The sequence below is a fragment of the Octopus bimaculoides genome, chromosome 8 (assembly GCF_046866305.1).
Source record: "Octopus bimaculoides isolate indiv1 chromosome 8, ASM4686630v1, whole genome shotgun sequence".
Taxonomy (NCBI): domain Eukaryota; kingdom Metazoa; phylum Mollusca; class Cephalopoda; order Octopoda; family Octopodidae; genus Octopus; species Octopus bimaculoides.
Window position 1 is genome coordinate 42,591,684 of NC_142935.1, and position 5,978 is coordinate 42,597,661.

Consider the following 5,978-nt stretch of genomic DNA (forward strand, 5'->3'; position numbering starts at 1 on the left):
TTATCTCTGCTACTATTATTCATGAGCGTACTTTGATGGCTTCAAGCTCTACTTCTGTGAACCAACAATTTTTCCTTATTGTTCTACCTTGACCACATCGTCTCTGTTCCGTGAGTTGAAACAATCCCTTTTCTCTCCAATGTTCATATATACGTTGTCGGTAACCTCTAATTTGAGAACCATTTTCATCTACTGGGCTGCTCATGTAGTAACACTCCATGACCACAGCATTAATTTGCTTTCTCCATCTACGCCGTGTGTGGTGGTCCCTTTCTGGGCATCGACAGGCTGGAGGCAGACCAGAATCTCTGAGCCTACCGGGTGTAACACTGTCACCATCATTGGCTTCGGTTTCATTACCACGGTTATTCACAATATTTTGTTTTTTTCATTGTCATTTATATGAGGTAGCGTTTATCAGGTTGCGCAATTACCGGTGTTTTTATTGTGACACCATCACTAGATGTATCATTAATCAGCCCATAATAATAATAATAATAATAATAATAATAATAATAATAATAATAATAATAATAATAATAATAATAATAAGGATAAAATTGTAGGATCTCTAGGAATGATAAAAAAAAGGTACTGAAACCTATTTGAAAATGATACAGGAAGTGCAAAAAATCGTGTTAACTGGAACGTCTCATGTACTGAGAAGAGCATTATCGCTGTGAAAAAAACATCCATTCATGAATTTTTTTTTATTCATTAATTTTTTTTTAAATACATATTTTACCTGTAAATTTGCGTGTGTAAACTGGGAATGCATACGATGAGTTTCTCTGCCCTAGGTGTACGGAAAGCACTCGGCAAGAAATGGAAGAAAATTTGAAGAAAGAAGAAAGAAAAAACAATAATGATAATAATAATAATAATAATAATAATAATAATAATAATAATAATAATAATAATAATAATAATCATTATTATTATTATTATTATTATTATTGTTCAGTAGTTTTATTTTTATAACGTGCTTTCACTTCACTACCGAGCGCAGCTCTGTGCGCCTTGAGTATGTGCTGTGGTTTGCTGTGGTACTCTTATGTTTACTGTATTGAAAGTGTTTTGCGTAGAATGTGTGCAGTACCCAGTAGTGCAATTTTCTGTATGTTATATATATTTGTAAGTCCTGGTGTTTTTGTTATGTATTTGTCTGAATATTTTTTTATTATATCTAAGGCACCTACTATGATAGGAATTGTTTCTGTTTTTAGATTCCACATTCGAGTTATCTCTATTTCCAGGTCTTTGTATTTTGAAAGTTTTTCCATTTCTTTTCGAGAAACGTTGTCATCTGCTGGTATTGATACATCAATTAGAAAGCATTTTTTTCTTCATGATCTTTGACAACTATATCTGGTCTATTTGCCTTAATTTCTCTATCTGTGTGTATTGGCATATCCCAGAGTATGGTTGCTTTCTCGTTTTCTGTGACCTTTTCTGGCGTGTGTTTATACCATTTTTTTTCTGTTGTTATTCCATAGTGTTGGCATAGCTTCCAGTGTATATAGGTCCCAGCTCTGTCGTGTCTGTGAATATATTCCTTCTTAGCCAGGACTGGGCAGCCAGAGATAATATGATTTATTGTTTCTTGTCGATCTCCACATATTCTACAGTTACTTGTTATATTTCTTTTCATTATGTGTTTTTGGTAATTTCTGGTGGGGAGGCTTTGGTCTTGTGCAGCAATTAAAAATTCTTCAGTCTCTGCTTTGAGTCCTGAGCTTCTCAACAATTGCAGGGATTTTTCTCTGTCTATTTCTTTTGCATTTAGTTTAGCCCAGTATTTACCATGTAGGAGCTTTTCTTGCCATCGTTTTATCATGGTCCGTTGCTGTTCTAGTTTTAGTTTGGATTTCATTTGTTTTATAGCTTTTCTTCTTCTTCTTCTTCTTCTTCTTCTTCTTCTTCTTCTTCTTCTTCTTCTTCTTCTTCTTCTTCTTCTTCGTATTTGTTAGGTAGATTGATTTCTTGTTTGTATTCGTCAGCTTCCTTAAATACTGAAAACAGTTTTTTTTGTTTTGCTCGTGTTTTGTGGCTATTTGTATTAGTTTTCCTTGCTTCTGGAGTAGGTATTTTTGCAGTCCTATGGTGGTTATTTTATAATAGTTTTCTAACTGTATAAGACCCCTGCCACCTTCTGTGCGTTGTATATATAGCCTTTCTATGTCAGATTTTGGGTGGTGCATCCTATATCCTGTCATTATTTTTCTTGTTTTCCTGTCTATCTTAGATAGTTCGTTTAGTGTCCAGTTAAGGATGTTGTAGCTGTAGTTTATAACTGGGACAGCTAAAGTATTGATACCCATTATCTTGTTTTTAGCATTGAGCTCTGTTTTTAGTATTGATCTAACTCGTCTATAGTACTCTTTCTTTATTTTTTTTTCATTTGTGTATGTTTTATCCTATCTAGTTCATTGACTCCTAAATACTTGTATGGTTGGCTTTCGTCTAGTTCTCTTATTTCATTGGCTTTATCTAGTGTTATATTGCTACTTTTAACTAATTTTCCTCTTTTCAGGGTTGCTTTGGGACATTTTTCTAATCCGAATTTCATATCTATTTCCTTGGTAAAGCCGTGTACTGTCTGTAGTAATGTTTCTAGCTCTCTGTCGTTTTTAGCATATAATTTTAGGTCATCCATATATAGAAGGTGGCTGACTGTTTTTCCGTAGCATTTGTAACCGCATCCAGTTTTATTTAGCAATTCAGTTAAGCGTGTGAATGCCAGGCAGAACAGGAGTGGAGAGAGCGTGTCTCCCTGGAATATTCCTCTTCTAATGGGGATGGCTTTCGTTTTCACAAGTCCCTCTTTTGTTTGGAGCTGTAGCACTGTCTGCCATTTCTTCATTGAGTGCCTTATGTATTTTATAATAATTGGTGCCACCTTGTTTATGGCTAGTGTTTCCAGAATCCACGTGTGGGGAACACTGTCGAAAGCCTTTTGGTAGTCCACCCAGGCCATACTGAGACCATTCTTCTTTCTGCGGCTGTCTTCAGTTATGGCTTTATTGATCAATAATTGATCTTTACAGCCGTATGAGCCCTTGCAGCATCCCTTCTGCTCTTCTGGAAACAGGTTGTTATTTTCCAGGTGCTTACTTAATCTCTGCGATATTATTGCAGTAAAGGCTTTGTAGATCGTAGGGAGACAGGTTATAGGTCTAGAGTTTTGTGGTTTCTCCATTTCCGTGGATTTGGGGATTAAGATGTTTTCCATTTCGTGAGCCATTCAGGCATTGTCTCTGGCTCTGCTAGTATGTTGTTAAAGTTTTCTGCCAGCTTTTTATGCATTCCTGGCAGGTGTTTTAACCAGAAATTGGGGATCTTGTCGTGTCCAGGTGCCTTCCAGTTGCTTAGTCTTTGCAGTGTCTGGGTGACCTCTTCAGTTGTTATAGGGGCCCAGAGTTGCTCAGGTGCTAAGTTCGTTGTTTTAATGGTCCTTTTCTGGGGTTGTTGCTTCACCGACCATATTTGTTTCCAGAATTTTTCCAGTTCTTCTGCTTTTGGTGCTGCAGTAATGTCTATTTTATTTTTACCCAGTTCTTGGTAGAGTTTTTTGAGGTTGGATTTGAACTGTTTCTTTTGTTCAAAGAAACGTTGGCGTTTCTCATACCGGCGGATCCTTATTATTATTATTATTATTATTATTATTATTATTATTATTATTATTATTATTATCATTATTATTATTATTATAATTATTATTATTATTATTATTATTATTATTATTATTATCATTATTATTATTATTATTATTATTATTATTATCATTATTATTATTATTATTATTATTATTATTATTATTATTATTATTATTATTATTATTATTATTATTATTATTATTATTATTATTATTCAGTAGTTTTATTTTTATAACGTGCTTTCGCTTCACTACCGAGCGCAGCTCTGTGCGCCTTGGGTATGTGCTGTGGTTTGCTGTGGTACTCTTATGGTTACTGTATTGAAAGTGTTTTGCGTAGGATGTGTGCAGTGCCCAGTAGTGCAATTTTCTGTATGTTATATATATTTGTAAGTCCTGGCGTTTTTGTTATGTATTTGTCTGAATATTTTTTTTATTATACCTAAGGCACCTACTATAATAGGAATTGTTTCTGTTTTTAGATTCCACATTCGAGTGGCTCAGGATGATGTTCGTACCCGTAAGTAGGAGTGCTGATTTTGTAGTGTTTACATATTTGTATTTTGAAAGTTTTTCCATTTCTTTTAGAGAAACGTTGTCATCTGCTGGTATTGATACATCAATTAGAAAGCATTTTTTTTTTCATGATCTTTGACAACTATATCTGGTCTATTATTATTATTATTATTATTATTATTATTATTATTATTATTATTATTATTATTATCATTATTATTATTATTATTTACTTTTAATCTGCGTCTTTGTTATTGTCACTTGTCGAGACACACCCAGCTAGTGAAGGATAAGAGATGTTACAGTATGACCGAAAAGCTTGGGGAGGGGATATAGTGAAATATCTTCATGTAATACAATACAGACTTTTAAATGGACAGGTTTTTTCTAAGGATGTGGACAGTACTTGTCAGCTTTCTGGATTTCTCTGAGACATGATTCTTCTGGAATCTTTTCTAGATGTTTCTGACATCCCTTTTTTATCATGCCTAGAGCACCTACAATTACCGGAGCAGTTCTTGTTTTAAGATACCACATGTTTTGTATTTGAATGCAGGTCCTTATATTTACTTAGTTTGTCTACTTCCTTGACAGATATATTTTTTATCAGTGGGAACACTTACATCTATTAGTGTATAAGTATTTGCTTCTCAGTTTTTAATAATTATGTCTGGCCGATTAGCCTGGATCATTCGGTCAGTGTTGACTGGAAAATCCCAGAAAATAGCGAACATTTTTACCTTCAACGACTGCCTCAGGATGATGTTCGTACCCGTAAGAAGGAGTGCTGATTTTGTAGTGTTTGCATATTTTTCCAGTGTAAATACTGTCCTACTCTATCGTGGCGGTTTTTATATCCGTTTTGTGTCAGCACAGGACATCCCGAGATGAGGTGGGCTATTGTTTCGTCGAATGTCTCGCAGAATCTGCATTTAGTGTCAGAACCGTTTTGAAGAACGTTAGCCTGGTAGTTTTTTGTGAGAAAGCTTTGGTCTTGTACTGCCAATATGAAACCTACAGCTTGACAGAGAAGAAGTGAGCCTAAGTAAAAGCCAACAATGGCTCAAAAGTTCTTTACTGAAAGCAGAAACAGACGGACTGATTCTTGTTGCACAAGACTAATGCCTGACCACAAACAACTATAAAAGCAAAATAAGGAAAACTGGCACGAACTCCAAATGCAGAATGTGCAACCAGCACAATGAGATAGCTGACCACATCGTCTCTGACCGTCCAGTCCTTGCCAAATCTGAATATATATGCAAACACGAGCAAGTAAGTAGTTATATCCGCAGGACACTAAGCCAACACTACAAATTAAAAACTGACAAGAAATGGTATAAACATGCGCCAAGTAAGGTACATGACAACGACCAGGCCACAGTCAGCTGGGATATGCCTAATCAAACTGACAAAGAAATGTAAGCTAATCGCCCAGACATAATAATGAAGGACTGGGAAAAAATCACCTGCATACTGATAGACATTGCATACTTCTGACCAAAATATTGCCCAAAAAGAAGGGGAGAAATTGTCAAAGTACAAAAATCTCGAGATCGAAGTATTCAAGATGTTGGGCATGAAGGTGAAAACAATGCCAGTTATAACTGGAGTATTAGGTATGATAAAAAAAATATATGAACAAAAACGTAGAACCTATACCTGAACCCTCGACACTACGGTCAGGGTGATTGTGAAGCAACCGTTGTAAGCGATAGTCAAGGAGTAAGAAATGAAGAAAATGAAAATGGAGAAAATCACTATGCACCTGAGAATGCTGATGAAATAAATAGTGAAGATGTAGCTG